This window comes from Cryptomeria japonica, unplaced genomic scaffold (assembly GCF_030272615.1).
Source record: "Cryptomeria japonica unplaced genomic scaffold, Sugi_1.0 HiC_scaffold_209, whole genome shotgun sequence".
Classification (NCBI taxonomy): domain Eukaryota; kingdom Viridiplantae; phylum Streptophyta; class Pinopsida; order Cupressales; family Cupressaceae; genus Cryptomeria; species Cryptomeria japonica.
In genome coordinates, this window is record NW_026729031.1 from 75,001 (window position 1) to 100,000 (window position 25,000).

At 60.6% G+C, this 25,000-nt stretch overlaps 2 non-coding genes across 2 annotated transcripts; both read left to right on the forward strand.

Annotated features, from left to right (window-relative positions):
• The first annotated feature begins 12,925 nt into the window (after positions 1–12,925).
• Positions 12,926–13,044, forward strand: LOC131868575 (5S ribosomal RNA). The gene has a single exon (XR_009367022.1). It is a non-coding gene; the product is annotated as a 5S ribosomal RNA (ribosomal RNA).
• A 7,804-nt stretch (positions 13,045–20,848) lies between these two features.
• LOC131868534 (5S ribosomal RNA) lies at positions 20,849–20,967 on the forward strand. The gene has a single exon (XR_009366984.1). It is a non-coding gene; the product is annotated as a 5S ribosomal RNA (ribosomal RNA).
• The last annotated feature ends 4,033 nt before the right edge of the window (positions 20,968–25,000 follow it).

A 25,000-nucleotide genomic window follows, 5' to 3' on the forward strand; every position in this document is an offset into this window, starting at 1 on the left:
CAGAGACATCCATTTCCCAGGTATATGCCCCCTACGCACTTTTGGTGGCGCAACTCGCACGAACAGTCCCACCTCGACCCCGTAAACAAGCTTTTTTGCCTCGAAGAGTTCGTCGGAGACGAAGAAGCAACCTTCAGTGCAAACGTAGCACTCTTTTGTGCAACCGCCCAAACAACGCCCCCTCTACCCTCTGTCGAAACACTCGGCATTGCTGCTCCCTAAGGTGAGCTTCTCCTCATAGGCAATTCCGCTCTTATCCGGTCACGTTTGTGTGCCCGAATTTCGCAAGGCAACCTCCATGGGACATGGAAAAGACTCGAGAAGAGAGCTCGCTCACGGGAGAGAGAAGCCAAGGAGACCACGAGAGTGCTGAGAGTGGGACAGCGCTGAATAGGCGGGAGAAGCCTGCGCGTATAAACGGAGATATATATCCAATTGCAACGAAGGAACGTGCCAAAGATCGAGAACAATGGCAGAAATGCTAGTAACGTGCACTTCGGGACCAACGCATCACCGGAAGACAACCGCCAAACATCGAAAGAGTCGCGATGCTCCGCAACCTACGTGCAAAGCGGTCGCACACCGGGTAAGGGAGTGAGAGCCCCAAACATAGCTGGGCGAGGCGCTCACTCCGCTCTTTAATATCTCGTTAATACCGCCAAGGAAATGGCACAAGCACACACACACAAGCATCCTCGGAAGAGGACAGTTCGAGTGACAGGTCAAATCCAAGAGTTCCGAAGACTACCTCCAGGAACAATCGGGAACAAGACCGATTACAAGTCGTCGAGTCTGTTACTGGGCGAACACGAGATGCGCACAGGAAATCGATCAGCCCTCACAATGGCCCAAGGCCAGAGATCGGACTGCTACGATTTACCCCAACAATCATCGTGCCACTCTTCGCAGAGAGGTGATAGACGCCAACGAGCCCGCGCATAGCAATCGAGGTGTAAAAAGGGCGTTGAAGGCAGGAAGCCTGGACGAAAGAGGCTACGAGGTCACCTCGAAGCGGTCTAAGAATCGGGCGCACTTGGGGCGACTACCAGTGCCAACCCCTTATCCCGCGGTGCGTCCGACACACAGAAATTTCCAAGGCGGCCAAGGAGCCTCCCCGCATAGCAATCGGGGTGTGAGGTTACGGATGCAGCATTGATAGCAATCGAGGTGTGAGGCGAAGGATGCAGAAGTGAGAGCCGAGGGATGTAGCAGAGATAGCAATCGGGGTGTGTGATGCAGAAGAGATAGCAATCGAGGTGTGCGGTGGGAAGGGCCCAGCAGCCAGAATGCATGAAGCGACGGATGAAGCAGTGATGACAACCGGGCTGTGAGGAGAGGAGGGATGCAGCCAAGAAAGCAATCAGGGCTCGAGGCAAGGGATGCATCAAGGATAGCAATCATGTTGTGAGGCGAGATTCCAAAGGCTAAACGTGAGAGGCTGCAGGGTCGACTCAGAGAGGTCTATGCATGTGAGAGGCTGAAAGCAAGGTCGACTCGGAGCGGTCTATGCATCGGGCGCGCTTGGGGCGACTACCAGTGCCAACCCCTTATCCCGCGACGCGTCCGACAAAGAGAACGTTCCAAGGCGGCAGAGGAGGTTACCAGCCGAAGGATGCAGTAGCAATAACAGGTATAGTTCCGCGGCGGCCGAGAAGACTCACCGCATAGGAATCGGGATGCGAGGCGAGGGATGCGGCGGGAAGGCCCCGACGGCTAAACGGAAGAGGCTGCAGGGCCGCCTCGGAATGGTCCAAGCATCGGATGCGATTGGGACGACTACCAGTGCCAACCCCTTATCCCGCGATGCGTCCGATACACAGATAGTTCCAAGGCGGCCGAGGAGCCTCACCGCATATCAATCGGGGTGCGAGGCGAGGGATGGGGCGGGAAGGCCCCAACGGCTAGACGGAAGAGGCTTCAGGGCCACCTCGGAATGGTCCAAGCATCGGACGCGCTTGGGGCGACTGCCAGTGCCAACCCCTTATCCCGCGATGCGTCCGATACACAGATGGTTCCAAGGCGGCCGAGGAGCCTCACCGCATAGCAATCGGGGGTGCGAGGCGAGGGATGGGGCGGGAAGGCCCCAACGGCTAGACGGAAGAGGCTTCAGGGCCGCCTAGGAATGGTCCAAGCATCGGACACGCTTGGGGCGACTACCAGTGACAGCCCCCTATCCCGCGATGCGTCCGATACGAAGATGGTTCCAAGGCGGCCGAGGAGCCTCACCGCATAGCAATCGGGGTGCGAGGTGGGGGATGCGGCGAGATGGCCCCAACGGCTAGACGGAAGAGGCCACAGGGCCGCGTCGGAATAGTCCAAGCATCGGACGCGCTTGGGGCGACTACCAGTGACAACCCCTTATCCCGCGATGCGTCCGATACGAAGATAGTTCCAAGGCGGCCGAGGAGCCTCACCGCATAGCAATCGGGGTGCGAGGTGGGGGATGCGGCGAGATGGCCCCAACGGCTAGACGGAAGAGGCTGCAGGGCCGCCTCGGAATAGTCCAAGCATCGGACGCGCTTGGGGCCACTACCAGTGACAACCCCTTATCCCGCGATGCGTCCGATACGAAGATAGTTCCAAGGCGGCCGAAGAGCCTCACCGCATAGCAATCGGGGTGCGAGGTGGGGGATGCGGCGAGATGGCCCCAACGGCTAGACGGAAGAGGCCACAGGGCCGCCTCGGAATAGTCCAAGCATCGGACGCGCTTGGGGCGACTACCAGTGACAACCCCTTATCCCGCGATGCGTCCGATACGAAGATAGTTCCCAGGCGGCCGAGGAGCCTCACCGCATAGCAATCGGGGTGCGAGGCGAGGGATGCGGCGAGATGGCCCCAAAGGCTAGACGGAAGAGGCTGCAGGGCTGCCTCGGAATAGTCCAAGCATCGGACGCGCTTGGGGCGACTACCACTGCCAACCCCTTATCCCGCGATGCGTCCGATACACAGATAGTTCCGAGGCGGCCGAGGAGGTGGGGGATGCAGCGAGATGGCCCCAACGGCTAGACGGAAGAGGCTGCAGGGCCGCCTCGGAATAGTCCAAGCATCGGACGCGCTTGGGGCGACTACCAGTGACAACCCCTTATCCCGCGATGCGTCCGATACACAGATAGTTCCGAGGCGGCCAAGGAGCCTCACCGCATAGCAATCGTGGTGCGAGGTGGGGGATGCGGCGAGATGGCCCCAACGGCTAGACGGAAGAGGCTGCAGGGCCGCCTCGGAATGGTCCAAGCATCGGATGCGCTTGGGGCGACTACCACTGCCAACCCCTTATCCCGCGATGCGTCCGATACACAGATAGTTCCAAGGCGGCCGAGGAGCCTCACAGCATAGCAATCAGGGTGCGAGGCGAGGGATGCGGCGAGAAAGCCCCAACGGCTAGAGGGAAGAGGCTTCAGGTCCGCCTCGGAATGGTCCAAGCATCGGACGCGCTTGGGGCGACTACCAGTGACAACCCCTTATCCCGCGACGCGTCCGATACACAGATAGTTCCAAGGCGGCCGAGGAGCCTCACCGCATAGCAATCGGGGTGCGAGGCGAGGGATGCGGCGAGAAGGACCCAACGGCTACACGGAAGAGGCTTCGGGGCCGCCTCGGAATGGTCCAAGCATCGGACGCGCTTGGGGCGACTACCAGTGACAACCCCTTATCCCACGACGCGTCCGATACACAGATAGTTCCAAGGCGGCCGAGGAGCCTCACCGCATAGCAATCGGGGTGCGAGGCGAGGGATGCGGCGAGAACGACCCAACGGCTACACGGAAGAGGCTTCGGGGCCGCCTCGGAATGGTCCAAGCATCGGACGCGCTTGGGGCGACTACCAGTGACAACCCCTTATCCCGCGACGCGTCCGATACACAGATAGTTCCAAGGCGGCCGAGGAGCCTCACCGCATAGCAATCGGGGTGCGAGGCGAGGGATGCGGCGAGAAGGACCCAACGGCTAGACGGAAGAGGCTTCGGGTCCGCCTCGGAATGGTCCAAGCATCGGACGCGCTTGGGGCGACTACCAGTGACAACCCCTTATCCCGCGACGCGTCCGATACACAGATAGTTCCAAGGCGGCCGAGGAGCCTCACCGCATAGCAATCGGGGTGCGAGGCGAGGGATGCGGCGAGAAGGACCCAACGGCTAGACGGAAGAGGCTTCGGGTCCGCCTCGGAATGGTCCAAGCATCGGACGCGCTTGGGGCGACTACCAGTGACAACCCCTTATCCCGCGACGCGTCCGATACACAGATAGTTCCAAGGCGGCCGAGGAGCCTCACCGCATAGCAATCGGGGTGCGAGGCGAGGGATGCGGCGAGAAGGACCCAACGGCTAGACGGAAGAGGCTTCGGGTCCGCCTCGGAATGGTCCAAGCATCGGACGCGCTTGGGGCGACTACCAGTGACAACCCCTTATCCCGCGACGCGTCCGATACACAGATAGTTCCGAGGCGGCCGAGGAGCCTCACCGCATAGCAATCGGGGTGCGAGGCGAAGGATGCGGCGAGAAGGACCCAACGGCTAGACGGAAGAGGCTTCGGGTCCGCCTCGGAATGGTCCAAGCATCGGACGCGCTTGGGGCGACTACCAGTGACAACCCCTTATCCCGCGACGCGTCCGATACACAGATAGTTCCAAGGCGGCCGAGGAGCCTCACCGCATAGCAATCGGGGTGCGAGGCGAGGGATGCGGCGAGAAGGACCCAACGGCTAGACGGAAGAGGCTTCAGGGCCGCCTCGGAATGGTCCAAGCATCGAACGCGCTTGGGGCGACTACCAGTGACAACCCCTTATCCCGCGACGCGTCCGATACACAGATAGTTCCGAGGCGGCCGAGGAGCCTCACCGCATAGCAATCGGGGTGCGAGGCGAGGGATGCGGCGAGAAGGACCCAACGGCTAGACGGAAGAGGCTTCAGGGCCGCCTCGGAATGGTCCAAGCATCGGACGCGCTTGGGGCGACTACCAGTGACAACCCCTTATCCCGCGACGCGTCCGATACACAGATAGTTCCGAGGCGGCCGAGGAGCCTCACCGCATAGCAATCGGGGTGCGAGGCGAGGGATGCGGCGAGAAGGACCCAACGGCTAGACGGAAGAGGCTTCAGGGCCGCCTCGGAATGGTCCAAGCATCGGACGCGCTTGGGGCGACTACCAATGACAACCCCTTATCCCGCGACGCGTCCGATACACAGATAGTTCCGAGGCGGCCGAGGAGCCTCACCGCATAGCAATCGGGGTGCGAGGCGAGGGATGCGGCGAGAAGGACCCAACGGCTAGACGGAAGAGGCTTCAGGGCCGCCTCGGAATGGTCCAAGCATCGGACGCGCTTGGGGCGACTACCAGTGACAACCCCTTATCCCGCGACGCGTCCGATACACAGATAGTTCCGAGGCGGCCGAGGAGCCTCACCGCATAGCAATCGGGGTGCGAGGCGAGGGATGCGGCGAGAAGGACCCAACGGCTAGACGGAAGAGGCTTCAGGGCCGCCTCGGAATGGTCCAAGCATCGGACGCGCTTGGGGCGACTACCGTTGCCAACCCCTTATCCCGCGATGCGTCTGATACACAGATAGTTCCGAGGCGGCCGAGGAGCCTCACCGCATAGCAATCGGGTTGCGAGGCAGATTATTGGGAAGGGAACCCCCTGGGATGCGGCTCAAGCAGTGCCCAAAGGGACTGGAATGCGGAATCACATCGAGAGACCCAAATGCTATACGAGGGCTCAAATCGAATTATCGATTTGGCCACGACATGGACGCATCGGAACGACTACCTTTGCCGAACCACTCGCAATTGCATCCATACCGAAACCAATAGACATTTCCGTTAGAGCCCTCGCATAGCATTCGGGAATCTCGCATGCCCCTCTAAATCGACCAATGCTGGCGCTCAATGAAAATCCGAGCGCTACCACCGTTCGAGCGCCAGCATTGGTCGAGTTAGAGGGGCACGGGGGAGAATGCTCCAGTCAACACCTCCCCTATATAAGTTATTTGTCCGATTCTCGCACAACCGTAGTCTGCCTCGTCGAATCAAACAACGGTCCCAGATTCCGACTTCCGTTCCGTAGAGACCCAAAAGCTAGATGGAGGCTCGCAAGAAAGAGAGTCGGCGCATAGCAATCGGGTTTCTCGAACGTTTAGGGACCGAGCTCACTTGCGGATAGGGCAAAATCCGCCAAGCAACCCAAAAGCTAGACGGGGGCTCGAATCGAATCGCCTAGGCGGCCACAACAACGACGTGTTGGATCGACTACCAGTGCCAAACCATTCAGCAAGACTAGTCTGTGTCGAGGCCGGATAGAGATTCTCAGAGAGCGCCCGCATAGCATTTAGGAGACCTGCCGCGTCCCTCACACTCGACAAATGGTGGTGCACGTTTATAAATCCGAGCGATCCCAACCCTTTCAAGCACCAACATCGGTCGAGATAGAGGGGCAAGGAGGGGGCTGCGTGAGACAACACAGTCCCCTATATAAGTTATTTGTCCGATTCTCACACATCCGAAGAATGGTCATCAAATCGGACAACAGCCCAAACTTCCGACTTCCGTCCCAGAAAGCCCAAGAGCTATCTAAAACGTTCATGGCCGGAACTCGATCGCGGCTATACCAGTCCGCCAAGCAACCCAAAAGCTAGACTGGAGCTCTAGTCGAATCACCTCTGTGGCCATTGCAAGGACGTGTTGGAGCGACTACCATTGCCGAACCATTCCGCAGGTCGAGTCCATACCAAGGCCGCATAGAGATTCACGATGAGCTCCTGCATAGCAATCAGGAGACTTGCCGTGTCCATCACAATCGATAAATCCTGGTGCAAGATTTTTGCATCCGAGCGCTCCAACCAGTCGAGCACCAGCATCAATCGACATAAACGGGCACGGGGGGAGGATGCTCGAGAACACTACCTCCCCTATATAAGTTATTTGTCCGATTCTCAAGCAGCCGAAGTCTGGTCATCGAATCGGGTCAAAGACCACAACTTCCGACTTTACCCACAATGCAAGTCATCGAATCGAACATCGGCCCCCGAGTCGGACTCCATGCGTATGTCAGGTCATCGGACCCAAATTCCGCCTTCCTGCGCATGGCGGGCCATCAATATCAACTCGGTCATCGGACCCAAACTCCGCCTTTTTGCGTATGGCACGCCTTCAAATCGGTCATCGGACCCAAATTCCGCCTTCCTGTGCATGGCGGGCCATCAACATCAACTCGGTCATCGGACCCAAATTCCGCCTTTCTGCGCATGGCACGCCATCAACTCGGTCATCGGACCCAAATTCCGCCTTCCTGCGCATGGCAGGTCATCGGACACAAATTCAGACCTCGCCAATATGCCTACGTATCGAATCGGTCATCGGACCCAACTTCCGACTTCATCCATACTGTAGGGTCTTTGAGGTTGGCGCGGTGCGCTCAACCCAGGGAGTCGACCCATCGAAGCATACACCTCCCCTATATAAGCTATTTGTCCGATTCCCACACCTGTGTAGTTTGCACCTCTGACCAGGACATCGACCCCAACTTCCGAACTCGACTGCAACGACGGCACCAGCGCCTTGGTGCGCACCTTGCGACGCACAGTCCCAACATTCGCCTTCCTGCACATGGCAGGTCATCGGACCCAAATTCCGACCTCGCGAGTATGCCTACATATCGAATCGGTCATCGGACCCAACTTCCGACTTCATCCATACCGTAGGGTCTTTGAGGTTGGCGCGGTGCGCTCAACCCGGGGAGTCGACCCAACGAAGCATACACCTCCCCTATATAAGCTATTTGTCCGATTCCCACACCTGTGTAGTTTGCACCTCCGATCAAGACATCGACCCCAACTTCCGAACTCGCCTCCAACGACCGAACCAGCGCCTTGGTGCGCACCTTGCAACGCACAGTGCCAACATTCGCCTTCCTGCACGTGGCAGGTCATCGGACCCAAATTCCGACCTCGCGAGTATGCCTACATATCGAATCGGTCATCGGACCCAACTTCCGACTTCATCCATACCGTAGGGTCTTTGAGGTTGGCGCGGTGCGCTCAACCCGGGGAGTCGACCCAACGAAGCATACACCTCCCCTATATAAGCTATTTGTCCGATTCCCACACCTGTGTAGCTTGCACCTCCGATCAGGACATCGACCCCAACTTCCGAACTCGACTAAAAAGACCGCACCAGCGCCTTGGTGTGCACCTTGCAACGCACAGTGTCAACATTCGCCTTCCTGCACATGGCAGGTCATCGGACCCAAATTCCGACCTCATGAGCATACCTACTAATCGAATCGGTCATCGGACCCAACTTCCGACTTCATCCATACCGTAGGGTCTTTGAGGTTGGCGCGGTGCGCTCAACCTGGGGAGTCGACCCATCGAAGCATACACCTCCCCTATATAAGCTATTTGTCCGATTCCGACACCTGTGTAGTTTGCACCTCCGCTCAGGACATCGACCCCAACTTCCGAACTCGCCTGCAACGACCGAACCAGCGCCTTGGTGCGCACCAAAAGTGCGCACTTTTGGAGGGCACTTTTGTGCGCTCCAAAGGTGCGCACTTTTGGAGGGCACTTTTCTGCGCTCCAAAGGTGCGCACTTTTGGAGGGCACTTTTTGGAGGGCACTTTTCTGCGCTCCAAAGGTGCGCACTTTTGGAGGGCACTTTTTGGAGGGCACTTTTCTGCGCTCCAAAGGTGCGCACTTTTGGAGGGCACTTTTTGGAGGGCACTTTTCTGCGCTCCAAAGGTGCGCACTTTTGGAGGGCACTTTTTGGAGGGCACTTTTCTGCGCTCCAAAGGTGCGCACTTTTGGAGGGCACTTTTTGGAGGGCACTTTTCTGCGCTCCAAAGGTGCGCACTTTTGGAGGGCACTTTTTGGAGGGCACTTTTCTGCGCTCCAAAGGTGCGCACTTTTGGAGGGCACTTTTTGGAGGGCACTTTTCTGCGCTCCAAAGGTGCGCACTTTTGGAGGGCACTTTTTGGAGGGCACTTTTCTGCGCTCCAAAGGTGCGCACTTTTGGAGGGCACTTTTTGGAGGGCACTTTTCTGCGCTCCAAAGGTGCGCACTTTTGGAGGGCACTTTTTGGAGGGCACTTTTCTGCGCTCCAAAGGTGCGCACTTTTGGAGGGCACTTTTTGGAGGGCACTTTTCTGCGCTCCAAAGGTGCGCACTTTTGGAGGGCACTTTTGTGCACTCCAAAGGTGCGCACTTTTGGAGGGCACTTTTCCTGTGCTCCAAAGGTGCACACCTAGGTGAGCACCTTCGACCACACCTTGTAGCACACCAAACTCTGACTTTCGACTTCATCCGCAATGCAGGGTCTTTGAGGTTGGCGCAATGCGCACAACCAGGGGAGTCGACCCATCAAACCCAACACCTCCCCTATATAAGCTATTTGTCTGATTCTCATACATGCGTAGCCTGCAGGAGCAATTAGGACATCGACCCCAACTTTCGGCTTCTAAACGAAAACAAGGTCTTTGAGGTTGGTGTAATGCGAACAACTAGGGGAGTCAACCCATCAAACCCAACACCTCCCCTATATAAGCTATTTGTCTGATTCTCATACATGTGTAGTCTACAGGAGCAATTAGGACATCGACCCCAACTTTTGACTTCTTAACGAAAACAAGGTCTTTGAGGTTGACGTAATGCGCACAACCAGGGGAGTCGACCCATCAAACCCAACACCTCCCCTATATAAGCTATTTGTCCGATTCTCATACATGTGTAGCCTGCAGGAGCCATTAGGACATTGACCCCAACTTTTGACTTCTTAACGAAAACAAGGTCTTTGAGGTTGGCGTAATGCGCACAACCAAGGGAGTTGACCCATCAAACCCAACACCTCCCCTATATAAGCTATTTGTCTGATTCTCATACATGTGTAGCCTGCAACAACGATTAGGACATCCACCCCAACTTCTGAATTCGTCTGCGTTGACCGCACCAAAGGTGCACGCCTTGGTGCTCACCAAAATCCGACTTCCGACTTCTTCTGCTATGCGGGGTCTTTGAGGTTGGCGCAGTGCGCACAACCAGGGGAGTCAACCCACCGAATGCAACACCTCCCCTATATAAGCTATTTGTCTGATTCTCATACATGCGTAGACTGCAGCAATGATTAGGACATCCACCCCAACTTTTGACTTCTTAAACAAGACAGGGTCTTTGAAGTTGGTGCAGTGCACACAACCAGGGGAGTCGACCCATCAAACGCAACACCTCCCCTATATAAAGCTATTTGTCCGATTCTCATACGTGTAGTCTGCAGCAGCGATTAGGACATCGACCCCAACTTCCGAATTCGTTTGCATTGACCGCACCAAAGGTGCACGCCTTGGTGTGCACCCTGGAGTGCACTTTGGTGCTCACCTCGGTGCACACTTTGGTGTGCACCTCGGTGTGCACCAAAGGTGCGCACCTTGGAGCGCACCAAAGGTGTACACTTTGGAGCGCACCACATAGGGTCTTTGAGAGGTTGGCGCAGTGCGCACACCAAGGTGGGTGTTGAGGTGCGTGCCGAGGTGGGTGGGTGCTAGGGTGCGCTCCATGGTGGGTGCCAGGGTGGGTGCGTGCTAGGGTGGATTCCAAAGAGGGTCATAGGGTGGGTGCCAAGGTGGGTTGGTGATATAGTGGGTTCAAAGGTGGGTACTAGGGTGGGTTCCAAGGTGGGTCACAAGTTGGGTGCCAGGATGCGTGGGTGTTAGGTTGGGTGCCAAGGTGGGCTCCTGCGTGGGTGGGTGCTAGGGTGGGTTTCAAGGTGGACGCGAGGGCGGGTGCCAAGGTGGGTAACAAGTTGGGTGTTAGGATGGGTGAGTGCTAGAGTGGGTGCCAAGGTGGGTGGGTGCTAAGGTGGATGCCAAGGTGGTTCACAGGGTGGGTGGGTTCTAGGGTGAGTTCCAAGGTGGGTCACAGGTTCAGTGCTAGGGTGGGTGTCAAGGCGGGTGTCGAGGTGCCTGGGTGCTAGGGTGTGGATGCCAATGTGGGTCATAGGGTGGGTACTAGGGTGGGCTGCAATGTGGGTGCCAAGGTGGGTAACATGCTCGGTGGGTTCTAAATTGGGTGCCAGGGTGGGTGTGCACCCACCTTGCCCGAGGTGGGTGCCAAGGTGCCAGTGTGGGTGGGTGCTAAGGTGGATGCCAAGGTGGGTGAGAAGGTGGGTGATAGGTTGAGTGGTAGGATGGGTGGGTGCCAAGATGGGTCACAGGGTGGGTGCAAGGGTGGGTAGGTGCTAGGGTTGGTGTCAGGGTGGGTGGGTGCTAGGTTGGGTTCCAAGGTGGGTGCGAGGGTGAGTGTCAAGGTGGGTCACAGGTTAGGTGCTAGGATGGGTGAGTGCTAGGGTGCAAAGGTGCCAGGGTGGGTGCTAGGATGGGTCGATGCTAGGGTGAGTGGCAAGGTGGGTCCACAAGTGTCAAGGTGGGTGCCGAGGTGGGTGCCAAGTCGGCGACTGCTATGGTGGATGCCAAGGTGGGTCACGGGGTGGGTGCCAAGTTGCTAGGTTGGGTTCCAAGGTGGGTGCCAACGTGGGTGCTAGGGTGCGTGGGTTAAAGGGTGTGTCACAACGTGGGTGCCAGGATGGGTGCGCACCCACACTGGCCAAGACGGGTGCGGGTGCAAGGTTGGGTTCCAAGCCCGGTCACAGGCTGGGTGCTAGGATGGGTGGGTGCCAAGGTGGGCACCAGGGTGGGTGCACCCACCCTGGCCAAGGTGGGTCACGGGGTGGGTCCTAGGGTGGGTAACGGGGTGGGTACTAAGGTGCGTGCCAAGGTGGGTCATAGGGTGGGTGCCAAGGTGGGCACCAGGGTGGGTGTGCACCAACCCTAGCCAGGGTAGGTCACGGGGTGGTTGTCGGGGTGGGCGTCAAGGAGCCAAGGTGGGTGGCAAGTAGCCAAGTTGCGTGCCAAGGTGGGTGTCGGGGTGGGTGCCAAGGATCCAAGGTGGGTGCCAAGGAACCAAGGTGGGTGTCTGGGTGGGTGCCGAGGTGGGAGCCAGGGTGGGTCCCAAGGTGAGTGCAAAGGTGGGTGCCAGGGTCAAGGTGAGTGCCAATGTGGGTTCCAAGGTGCCAGGGTCAGGGTGAGTGCCAATGTGGGTTCAAAGGTGCTAAGTTGGGTGCGAGGTTGGGTGCGAGGGTGGGTGGGTGCCAAGGTGTGCTAGGTGGAAGCCCGGGTGGGTCGGCATCCCATGGGTGTCGAGTTGGGTGCCTGATGGGTGCTTCTTGTCAAGTTTTAGTCGTCGGGACTCATTTCGAGCCTTAGAGGTCGTTTCTTGTCCGGTTGCCCTGTCTTCGACCTGGGAACCCAATTTTGGTCCTCGGGTCCCATTTTTTTTTGTCTCGCATCCCACTTTTGGCCTGTGGCCTTTTCGGGGTCGATTCTCGTTTTGGGCATCAGAGCATGTTTCTTCTCCTAAAACCCAATATTTGTTTATTAAGTCTCGGAACACATTTTTGTTCTCGTGGACCCATCATGGGTCTTGGAACGCATTTGTGGTCCTTGGGTCCCATTTTGCATCCCGAAACTTGTGTTTTGGTGCTTGATCCCTATTTTGGGTGCCCACCTTGCACCAAGTGCGCACCCGGGGCAAACCGAGCGCCTTGGTGCACCGGGGCAAGATCGAGCGTGCACCCGAGGCGCCCCGAACATGCACCAAGGTGCACTCGGCCCACATGTGAGCGCAGGTCGTTGCGCCCGAGGTGGTGTGTGGGCACCGCGTTGCAGACGGGACACTGCACGCACACGACGCCCCCTCCAGGTGCACGCACGTAGGCCGGGCCGGGTGCACACCCGACGCCCTAGCAAGGTGCGCGCACCCGGGCAGGGCTCACACTTGGCGAACGGGGCGCACTTCGCGAGGGAGGGTGTGCACCTCGACGGGGGTGGGTGGCCGGGGTGGATTCGCACGTGGGTCGCGGTTTGCTAAGTACACACTGCGACAAGCTCATAACGGGTGCGATCATACCAGCGTTAGTGCACCGGATCCCATCAGAACTCCGCAGTTAAGCGCGCTTGGGCCGGAGTAGTACTGGGATGGGTGACCTCCCGGGAAGTCCCGGTGTTGCACCCTTTTTTAGTTTTTCGCCGGGCGTCGCAATGCTATTTGAATAAACCTTTTGCCCGTTTGCGTTCTCGTCGGGGCCGGGCCGGGCCGGGGTGCGCTGCCCGCACTACCGCGCGCGCGGGGGCGACACCGAGCGCGCACCCGAGGCGCCCCGAGCACACAGGCCACGGTGCAACCCGGGCGTTGTGCGCGCACCCCGGTGCGCCCGAGGTGCTGCGCGCGCACCCAGGTGAAATCGGTGTGCACCTCGGCCAGTGCGCGCTCGGTCGAGTCGCGCACGTTGGCCAAGGTGCACGGTGATGTTTCTTACTCTAAGGTTCCGCACCAGACGCCCGGGACAGGTGAGCGAAGCTGGGCGGGGCCGGGTGCGCGGCCGGGGCAGGTGCACGCAGCTGGAGAGAGCTTTGGAGCACACTTCGGAGCGCACCAATGATGCGCTCCATTCAAAAGTTTCCTGAAAAGGCAAAAAAAGTTGAGATTATAGAATTTCCCACTTGAGAGATTGTAAAAAAAAAAAATTTAAAATGAAGGAAACGCGGGTGCCAAGGTGTGCGCAGCCCAGCCAAGGTGTGCGCACCAAGGCGCCCACCCTGGCGAAGGTGCACGCAAGGTGCGCACCCGAGGCAAACCGGACAATTAACCCAACTTTCGACTTCGCGCGCACCTTGGAGCGCACTTCGGAGCGCTCCTTGGTGCGCACCAATCTTGGGCACCTCGGAGTGCACCATGGCGCCCACCAAGGTGCGCACCCGGGGCAAACCGAGCTCCGACTTCGTGCGCACCTTGGAGCGCACGAAAGGTGCGCACCATGGCGCCCACCAAGGTGCGCAGCCCAGCCAAGGCGTGCGCATCAAGGTGCGCACCCTGGCGAAGGTGCGCACCCGGGGCAAACCGAGCTCCGACTTCGTGCGCACCTTGGAGCGCACAAAAGGTGCGCAACCCAGCCAAGGTGTGCGCACCCCGGTCAAACCGAGCTCCGAATCGTGCGCACCAGAGGTGCACGCCATCGTGCGCACCTTGGAGCACACTTCGGAGCCCTCCTTGGTGCGCGCCGATGTTGCGCACCTCGGAGCGCACCCGGGGAAAACAATGCAATTAACCCGACTTTCGACTTCGTGGGCACCTCGGAGCGCTCTCGGGTTCGCACCTCGGAGCACACCGAGGTGCGCACCTTTGATGCGCTGCCTTCACCAATTTCCAGAAAAGGCAAGAAAACATTGAGAAGGTGTGCGCACCGAGGTGCCCACCCTGGCGAAGGTGCACGCGAGGTGCGCACCCGGGGCAAACCGGGCTCCGACTTCGTGCACGCCGCACCTTGGAGCACACTTCGGAGCGCTCCTTGGTGCGCACCAGGGCGCGCAACCCAGCCGAGGTGCCCACCCCGGCGAAGGTGCACGCGAGGTGCGCACCCGGGGCAAACCGGGCTCCGACTTCGTGCACGCCATGGTGCCCACCGCGGCGAAGGTGCACGCGAGGTGCGCACCCGGGGCAAACCGGGCTCCGACTTCGTGCACGCCGCACCTTGGAGCACACTTCGGAGCGCTCCTTGGTGCGCACCATGGTGCCCACCAGGGCGCGCAACCCCGCCGAAGGTGCACGCGAGGTGCGCACCCGGGGCAAACCGGGCTCCGACTTCGTGCACGCCGCACCTTGGAGCACACTTCGGAGCGCTCCTTGGTGCGCACCATGGTGCCCACCAGGGCGCGCAACCCCGCCGAAGGTGCACGCGAGGTGCGCACCCGGGGCAAACCGGGCTCCGACTTCGTGCACGCCATGGTGCGCACCGCGGCGAAGGTGCGCACCCGGGGCAAACCGGGCTCCGACTTCGTGCACGCCGCACCTTGGAGCACACTTCGGAGCGCTCCTTGGTGCGCACCAGGGCGCGCAACCCAGCCGAGGTGCCCACCCCGGCGAAGGTGCACGCGAGGTGCGTACCCGGGGCAAACCGGGCTCCGACTTCGTGCACGCCGCACCTTGGAGCACACTTCGGAGCGCTCCTTGGTGCGCACCATGGTGCCCACCAGGCCGCGCAACCCAGCCAAGGTGTGCGCACCAAGGTGCACGCGAGGTGCGCACCCGGGGCAAACCGGGGTCCGACTTCGTGCACGCCGCACCTTGGAGCACACATCGGGGCGCTCCCGGGTTCGCACCGGCGTTGCGCACCGTGGTGGGCACCTCGGAGCACACCAAGGTGGGCAGCGAGGTGCGCACCTTTGATGCGATGCCTTCACTAATTTCCATAAAAGGCAAAAAAAAAACGAGATTTTAAAATTTCCGTTTTGAAAGATAGTGAGAAAAAGGGAATGCTGGTGCCATCTTGAGCCCGCCCTGGTGCGCAGCCCAGCCAAGGTGTGCGCACCAAGGTGCCCACCCTGGCGAAGGTGCGCGCCCGGGCAATTAACCCAACTTCCAACTTCGCGCGCGCCAGGGTGGGAGCGCACCCAACAACCGGGCCTGGGAAGAGCCAATGCGAGAAACCCCACCAAACGCTCTGACAAAAAAAGAGGGGGCGCTCCAGTAACCCCGCTTCGGAGCGCACCCTGGGCAAACCCAGCCAAGGTGCCCACCCCGGCCAAGGTGCAGGCGAGGTGCGCACCCGGGGCAAACCGGGCTCCGACAACGTGCACGCCGCACCTTGGAGCACACTTCGTAGCGCTCCCGGGTGCGCACCTCAGAGCACACCAAGGTGGGCAGCGAGGTGCGCACCTTTGATGCGCTGCCTTCACTAATTTCCAGAAAAGGCAAAAAAAAAAGGAGATTTTAAAATTTCCGTTTTGAAAGATAGTGAAAAAAACGGAACGCGCGTGCCATCTTGAGCCCGCCCTGGTGCGCAGCCCAGGTAAGGTGCCCACCCTGGCAAAGGTGCGCACCCGGGCAATTAACCCTACTTCCGACTTCGTGCGCGCCAGGGTGGCAACCGGGCCTCGGAAGAGCCAATGCGAGAAACCCCACCAAACGCTCCGACAAAAAAAGAGGCGGCGCTCCAATAACCCCGCTTCGGAGCGCAGCCGGGGCAAACCCAGCCAAGGTGCCCACCCCGACGAAGGTGCACGCGAGGTGCGCACCCGGGGCAAACCGGGCTCCGACAACGTGCACGCAGCACCTTGGAGCACACTTCGAAGCACTCCCGGGTGCCCACCGGCGTTGCGCACCGTGGTGGGCAGCGAGGTGCGCACCTTTGATGCGCTGCCTTCACTAATTTCCAGAAAAAGGCAAAAAAAAATGAGATTTTAAAATTTCCGTTTTGAAAGATAGTGAAAAAAAAGGAACGCGGGTGCCATCTTGAGCCCGCCCTGGTGCGCAGCCCAGGCAAGGCATGCGCACCAAGGTGCCCACCCGAGGTGCACACCCGGGGCAAACCGGGCTCCGACTTCGTGCAGGCCGCACCTTGGAGCACACTTCGGAGCGCTCCTTGGTGCGCACCATGGTGCCCACCAGGGCGCGCAACCCAGCCAAGGTCTGCACACCAAGGTGCCCACCCCGGCGAAGGTGCACGCGAGGTGCGCACCCGGGGCAAACCGGGCTCCGACTTCGTGCACGCCATGGTGCCCACCGCGGCGAAGGTGCACGCGAGGTGCGCACCCGGGGCAAACCGGGCTCCGACTTCGTGCACGCCGCACCTTGGAGCACACTTCGGAGCGCTCCTTGGTGCGCACCATGGTGCCCACCAGGGCGCGCAACCCAGCCAAGGTGTGCGCACCAAGGTGCACGCGAGGTGCGCACCCGGGGCAAACCGGGGTCCGACTTCGTGCACGCCGCACCTTGGAGCACACATCGGAGCGCTCCCAGGTTCGCACCAGCGTTGCGCACCTTTGATGCGCTGCCTTCACTAATTTCCAGAAAAGGCAAAAAAAAACGATATTTTAAAATTTCCGTTCTGAAAGATAGTGAAAAAAACGGAACGCGGGTGCCATCTTGAGCCCTTCCTGGTGCGCAGCCCAGGCAAGTTGTGCGCACCAAGGTGCCCACCCTGGCGGAGGTGCGCGCCCGGGGCAAACCGGGCTCCGACTTCGTGCACTGCATGGTGCCCACCAAGGCGCGCAACCCAGCCAAGGTGCCCACCGCAGCGAAGGTGCACGCGAGGTGCACACCCGGGGCAAACCGGGCTCCGACTTCGTGCACGCCGCACCTTGGAGCACACTTCAGAGCGCTCCTTGGTGCGCACCAGGGCGCGCAACCCAGCCGAGGTGCCCACCCCGGCGAAGGTGCACGCGAGGTGCGCACCCGGGGCAAACCGGGCTCCGACTTCGTGCACGCCATGGTGCCCACCGCGGCGAAGGTGCGCACCCAGGGCAAACCGGGCTCCGACTTCGTGCACGCCGCACCTTGGAGCACACTTCGGAGCGCTCCTTGGTGCGCACCATGGTGCCCACCAGGCCGCGCAACCCAGCCAAGGTGTGCGCACCAAGGTGCACGCGAGGTGCGCACCCGGGGCAAACCGGGGTCCGACTTCGTGCACGCCGCACCTTGGAGCACACATCGGGGCGCTCCCGGGTTCGCACCGGCGTTGCGCACCGTGGTGGGCACCTCGGAGCACACCAAGGTGGGCAGCGAGGTGCGCACCTTTGATGCGATGCCTTCACTAATTTCCATAAAAGGCAAAAAAAAAACGAGATTTTAAAATTTCCGTTTTGAAAGATAGTGAGAAAAAGGGAATGCTGGTGCCATCTTGAGCCCGCCCTGGTGCGCAGCCCAGCCAAGGTTTGCGCACCAAGGTGCCCACCCTGGCGAAGGTGCGCGCCCGGGCAATTAACCCAACTTCCAACTTCGCGCGCGCCAGGGTGGGAGCGCACCCAACAACCGGGCCTGGGAAGAGCCAATGCGAGAAACCCCACCAAACTCTCTGACAAAAAAAGAGGGGGCGCTCCAGTAACCCCGCTTCGGAGCGCACCCTGGGCAAACCCAGCCAAGGTGCCCACCCCGGCCAAGGTGCAGGCGAGGTGCGCACCCGGGGCAAACCGGGCTCCGACAACGTGCACGCCGCACCTTGGAGCACACTTCGTAGCGCTCCCGGGTGCGCACCTCAGAGCACACCAAGGTGGGCAGCGAGGTGCGCACCTTTGATGCGCTGCCTTCACTAATTTCCAGAAAAGGCAAAAAAAAAAGGAGATTTTAAAATTTCCATTTTGAAAGATAGTGAAAAAAACGGAACGCGCGTGCCATCTTGAGCCCGCCCTGGTGCGCAGCCCAGGTAAGGTGCCACCCTGGCAAAGGTGCGCACCCGGGCAATTAACCCTACTTCCGACTTCGTGCGCGCCAGGGTGGCAACCGGGCCTCGGAAGAGCCAATGCGAGAAACCCCACCAAACGCTCCGACAAAAAAAGAGGCGGCGCTCCAATAACCCCGCTTCGGAGCGCAGCCGGGGCAAACCAAGCCAAGGTGCCCACCCCGACGAAGGTGCACGCGAGGTGCGCACCCGGGGCAAACCGGGCTCCGACAACGTGCACGCAACACCTTGGAGCACACTTCGAAGCACTCCCGGGTGCCCACCGGCGTTGCGCACCGTGGTGGGCAGCGAGGTGCGCACCTTTGATGCGCTGCCTTCACTAATTTCCAGAAAAAGGCAAAAAAAAATGAGATTTTAAAATTTCCGTTTTGAAAGATAGTGAAAAAAAAGGAACGCGGGTGCCATCTTGAGCCCGCCCTGGTGCGCAGCCCAGGCAAGGCATGCGCACCAAGGTGCCCACCCGAGGTGCACACCCGGGGCAAACCGGGCTCCGACTTCGTGCAGGCCGCACCTTGGAGCACACTTCGGAGCGCTCCTTGGTGCGCACCATGGTGCCCACCAGGGCGCACCCGGGGCAAACCGGGCTCCGACTTCGTGCACGCCGCACCTTGGAGCACACATCGGAGCGCTCCCAGGTTCGCACCAGCGTTGCGCACCTTTGATGCGCTGCCTTCACTAATTTCCAGAAAAGGCAAAAAAAAACGATATTTTAAAATTTCCGTTCTGAAAGATAGTGAAAAAAACGGAACGCGGGTGCCATCTTGAGCCCTTCCTGGTGCGCAGCCCAGGCAAGTTGTGCGCACCAAGGTGCCCACCCTGGCGGAGGTGCGCGCCCGGGGCAAACCGGGCTCCGACTTCGTGCACTGCATGGTGCCCACCAAGGCGCGCAACCCAGCCAAGGTGCCCACCGCAGCGAAGGTGCACGCGAGGTGCGCACCCGAGGTGCACACCCGGGGCAAACCGGGCTCCGACTTCGTGCACGCCGCACCTTGGAGCACACTTCAGAGCGCTCCTTGGTACGCACCAGGGCGCGCAACCCAGCCAAGGTGCTCACCCCGGCGAAGGTGCACGCGAGGTGCGCACCCGGGGCAAACCGGGCTCGGACTTCGTGCACGCCGCACCTTGGAGCACACATCGGAGCGCTCCCGGGTTCGCACCAGCATTGCGCACCTTTGATGCGCTGCCTTCACTAATTTCCAGAAAAGGCAAAAAAAAGAAAAAAATGAGATTTTAAAATTTCCGTTTTGAAAGATAGTGAAAAAAACGGAACGCGGGTGCCATCTTGAGCCCGCCCTGGTGTGCAGCCCAGGCAAGTTGTGCGCACCAAGGCACCCACCCTGGCCAAGGTGGGTCACGGGGTGGGTCCTAGGGTGGGTAACGGGGTGGGTACTAAGGTGCGTGCCAAGGTGGGTCATAGGGTGGGTGCCAAGGTGGGCACCAGGGTGGGTGTGCACCAACCCTAGCCAGGGTAGGTCACGGGGTGGTTGTCGGGGTGGGCGTCAAGGAGCCAAGGTGGGTGGCAAGTAGCCAAGTTGCGTGCCAAGGTGGGTGTCGGGGTGGGTGCCAAGGATCCAAGGTGGGTGCCAAGGAACCAAGGTGGGTGTCTGGGTGGGTGCCGAGGTGGGAGCCAGGGTGGGTCCCAAGGTGAGTGCAAAGGTGGGTGCCAGGGTCAAGGTGAGTGCCAATGTGGGTTCCAAGGTGCCAGGGTCAGGGTGAGTGCCAATGTGGGTTCAAAGGTGCTAAGTTGGGTGCGAGGTTGGGTGCGAGGGTGGGTGGGTGCCAAGGTGTGCTAGGTGGAAGCCCGGGTGGGTCGGCATCCCATGGGTGTCGAGTTGGGTGCCTGATGGGTGCTTCTTGTCAAGTTTTAGTCGTCGGGACTCATTTCGAGCCTTAGAGGTCGTTTCTTGTCCGGTTGCCCTGTCTTCGACCTGGGAACCCAATTTTGGTCCTCGGGTCCCATTTTTTTTTGTCTCGCATCCCACTTTTGGCCTGTGGCCTTTTCGGGGTCGATTCTCGTTTTGGGCATCAGAGCATGTTTCTTCTCCTAAAACCCAATATTTGTTTATTAAGTCTCGGAACACATTTTTGTTCTCGTGGACCCATCATGGGTCTTGGAACGCATTTGTGGTCCTTGGGTCCCATTTTGCATCCCGAAACTTGTGTTTTGGTGCTTGATCCCTATTTTGGGTGCCCACCTTGCACCAAGTGCGCACCCGGGGCAAACCGAGCGCCTTGGTGCACCGGGGCAAGATCGAGCGTGCACCCGAGGCGCCCCGAACATGCACCAAGGTGCACTCGGCCCACATGTGAGCGCAGGTCGTTGCGCCCGAGGTGGTGTGTGGGCACCGCGTTGCAGACGGGACACTGCACGCACACGACGCCCCCTCCAGGTGCACGCACGTAGGCCGGGCCGGGTGCACACCCGACGCCCTAGCAAGGTGCGCGCACCCGGGCAGGGCTCACACTTGGCGAACGGGGCGCACTTCGCGAGGGAGGGTGTGCACCTCGACGGGGGTGGGTGGCCGGGGTGGATTCGCACGTGGGTCGCGGTTTGCTAAGTACACACTGCGACAAGCTCATAACGGGTGCGATCATACCAGCGTTAGTGCACCGGATCCCATCAGAACTCCGCAGTTAAGCGCGCTTGGGCCGGAGTAGTACTGGGATGGGTGACCTCCCGGGAAGTCCCGGTGTTGCACCCTTTTTTAGTTTTTCGCCGGGCGTCGCAATGCTATTTGAATAAACCTTTTGCCCGTTTGCGTTCTCGTCGGGGCCGGGCCGGGCCGGGGTGCGCTGCCCGCACTACCGCGCGCGCGGGGGCGACACCGAGCGCGCACCCGAGGCGCCCCGAGCACACAGGCCACGGTGCAACCCGGGCGTTGTGCGCGCACCCCGGTGCGCCCGAGGTGCTGCGCGCGCACCCAGGTGAAATCGGTGTGCACCTCGGCCAGTGCGCGCTCGGTCGAGTCGCGCACGTTGGCCAAGGTGCACGGTGATGTTTCTTACTCTAAGGTTCCGCACCAGACGCCCGGGACAGGTGAGCGAAGCTGGGCGGGGCCGGGTGCGCGGCCGGGGCAGGTGCACGCAGCTGGAGAGAGCTTTGGAGCACACTTCGGAGCGCACCAATGATGCGCTCCATTCAAAAGTTTCCTGAAAAGGCAAAAAAAGTTGAGATTATAGAATTTCCCACTTGAGAGATTGTAAAAAAAAAAAATTTAAAATGAAGGAAACGCGGGTGCCAAGGTGTGCGCAGCCCAGCCAAGGTGTGCGCACCAAGGCGCCCACCCTGGCGAAGGTGCACGCAAGGTGCGCACCCGAGGCAAACCGGACAATTAACCCAACTTTCGACTTCGCGCGCACCTTGGAGCGCACTTCGGAGCGCTCCTTGGTGCGCACCAATCTTGGGCACCTCGGAGTGCACCATGGCGCCCACCAAGGTGCGCACCCGGGGCAAACCGAGCTCCGACTTCGTGCGCACCTTGGAGCGCACGAAAGGTGCGCACCATGGCGCCCACCAAGGTGCGCAGCCCAGCCAAGGCGTGCGCATCAAGGTGCGCACCCTGGCGAAGGTGCGCACCCGGGGCAAACCGAGCTCCGACTTCGTGCGCACCTTGGAGCGCACAAAAGGTGCGCAACCCAGCCAAGGTGTGCGCACCCCGGTCAAACCGAGCTCCGAATCGTGCGCACCAGAGGTGCACGCCATCGTGCGCACCTTGGAGCACACTTCGGAGCCCTCCTTGGTGCGCGCCGATGTTGCGCACCTCGGAGCGCACCCGGGGAAAACAATGCAATTAACCCGACTTTCGACTTCGTGGGCACCTCGGAGCGCTCTCGGGTTCGCACCTCGGAGCACACCGAGGTGCGCACCTTTGATGCGCTGCCTTCACCAATTTCCAGAAAAGGCAAGAAAACATTGAGAAGGTGTGCGCACCGAGGTGCCCACCCTGGCGAAGGTGCACGCGAGGTGCGCACCCGGGGCAAACCGGGCTCCGACTTCGTGCACGCCGCACCTTGGAGCACACTTCGGAGCGCTCCTTGGTGCGCACCAGGGCGCGCAACCCAGCCGAGGTGCCCACCCCGGCGAAGGTGCACGCGAGGTGCGCACCCGGGGCAAACCGGGCTCCGACTTCGTGCACGCCATGGTGCCCACCGCGGCGAAGGTGCACGCGAGGTGCGCACCCGGGGCAAACCGGGCTCCGACTTCGTGCACGCCGCACCTTGGAGCACACTTCGGAGCGCTCCTTGGTGCGCACCATGGTGCCCACCAGGGCGCGCAACCCCGCCGAAGGTGCACGCGAGGTGCGCACCCGGGGCAAACCGGGCTCCGACTTCGTGCACGCCGCACCTTGGAGCACACTTCGGAGCGCTCCTTGGTGCGCACCATGGTGCCCACCAGGGCGCGCAACCCCGCCGAAGGTGCACGCGAGGTGCGCACCCGGGGCAAACCGGGCTCCGACTTCGTGCACGCCATGGTGCGCACCGCGGCGAAGGTGCGCACCCGGGGCAAACCGGGCTCCGACTTCGTGCACGCCGCACCTTGGAGCACACTTCGGAGCGCTCCTTGGTGCGCACCAGGGCGCGCAACCCAGCCGAGGTGCCCACCCCGGCGAAGGTGCACGCGAGGTGCGTACCCGGGGCAAACCGGGCTCCGACTTCGTGCACGCCGCACCTTGGAGCACACTTCAGAGCGCTCCTTGGTGCGCACCATGGTGCCCACCAGGCCGCGCAACCCAGCCAAGGTGTGCGCACCAAGGTGCACGCGAGGTGCGCACCCGGGGCAAACCGGGGTCCGACTTCGTGCACGCCGCACCTTGGAGCACACATCGGGGCGCTCCCGGGTTCGCACCGGCGTTGCGCACCGTGGTGGGCACCTCGGAGCACACCAAGGTGGGCAGCGAGGTGCGCACCTTTGATGCGATGCCTTCACTAATTTCCATAAAAGGCAAAAAAAAAACGAGATTTTAAAATTTCCGTTTTGAAAGATAGTGAGAAAAAGGGAATGCTGGTGCCATCTTGAGCCCGCCCTGGTGCGCAGCCCAGCCAAGGTGTGCGCACCAAGGTGCCCACCCTGGCGAAGGTGCGCGCCCGGGCAATTAACCCAACTTCCAACTTCGCGCGCGCCAGGGTGGGAGCGCACCCAACAACCGGGCCTGGGAAGAGCCAATGCGAGAAACCCCACCAAACGCTCTGACAAAAAAAGAGGGGGCGCTCCAGTAACCCCGCTTCGGAGCGCACCCTGGGCAAACCCAGCCAAGGTGCCCACCCCGGCCAAGGTGCAGGCGAGGTGCGCACCCGGGGCAAACCGGGCTCCGACAACGTGCACGCCGCACCTTGGAGCACACTTCGTAGCGCTCCCGGGTGCGCACCTCAGAGCACACCAAGGTGGGCAGCGAGGTGCGCACCTTTGATGCGCTGCCTTCACTAATTTCCAGAAAAGGCAAAAAAAAAAGGAGATTTTAAAATTTCCGTTTTGAAAGATAGTGAAAAAAACGGAACGCGCGTGCCATCTTGAGCCCGCCCTGGTGCGCAGCCCAGGTAAGGTGCCCACCCTGGCAAAGGTGCGCACCCGGGCAATTAACCCTACTTCCGACTTCGTGCGCGCCAGGGTGGCAACCGGGCCTCGGAAGAGCCAATGCGAGAAACCCCACCAAACGCTCCGACAAAAAAAGAGGCGGCGCTCCAATAACCCCGCTTCGGAGCGCAGCCGGGGCAAACCCAGCCAAGGTGCCCACCCCGACGAAGGTGCACGCGAGGTGCGCACCCGGGGCAAACCGGGCTCCGACAACGTGCACGCAGCACCTTGGAGCACACTTCGAAGCACTCCCGGGTGCCCACCGGCGTTGCGCACCGTGGTGGGCAGCGAGGTGCGCACCTTTGATGCGCTGCCTTCACTAATTTCCAGAAAAAGGCAAAAAAAAATGAGATTTTAAAATTTCCGTTTTGAAAGATAGTGAAAAAAAAGGAACGCGGGTGCCATCTTGAGCCCGCCCTGGTGCGCAGCCCAGGCAAGGCATGCGCACCAAGGTGCCCACCCGAGGTGCACACCCGGGGCAAACCGGGCTCCGACTTCGTGCAGGCCGCACCTTGGAGCACACTTCGGAGCGCTCCTTGGTGCGCACCATGGTGCCCACCAGGGCGCGCAACCCAGCCAAGGTCTGCACACCAAGGTGCCCACCCCGGCGAAGGTGCACGCGAGGTGCGCACCCGGGGCAAACCGGGCTCCGACTTCGTGCACGCCATGGTGCCCACCGCGGCGAAGGTGCACGCGAGGTGCGCACCCGGGGCAAACCGGGCTCCGACTTCGTGCACGCCGCACCTTGGAGCACACTTCGGAGCGCTCCTTGGTGCGCACCATGGTGCCCACCAGGGCGCGCAACCCAGCCAAGGTGTGCGCACCAAGGTGCACGCGAGGTGCGCACCCGGGGCAAACCGGGGTCCGACTTCGTGCACGCCGCACCTTGGAGCACACATCGGAGCGCTCCCAGGTTCGCACCAGCGTTGCGCACCTTTGATGCGCTGCCTTCACTAATTTCCAGAAAAGGCAAAAAAAAACGAGATTTTAAAATTTCCGTTCTGAAAGATAGTGAAAAAAACGGAACGCGGGTGCCATCTTGAGCCCTTCCTGGTGCGCAGCCCAGGCAAGTTGTGCGCACCAAGGTGCCCACCCTGGCGGAGGTGCGCGCCCGGGGCAATCCGGGCTCCGACTTCGTGCACTGCATGGTGCCCACCAAGGCG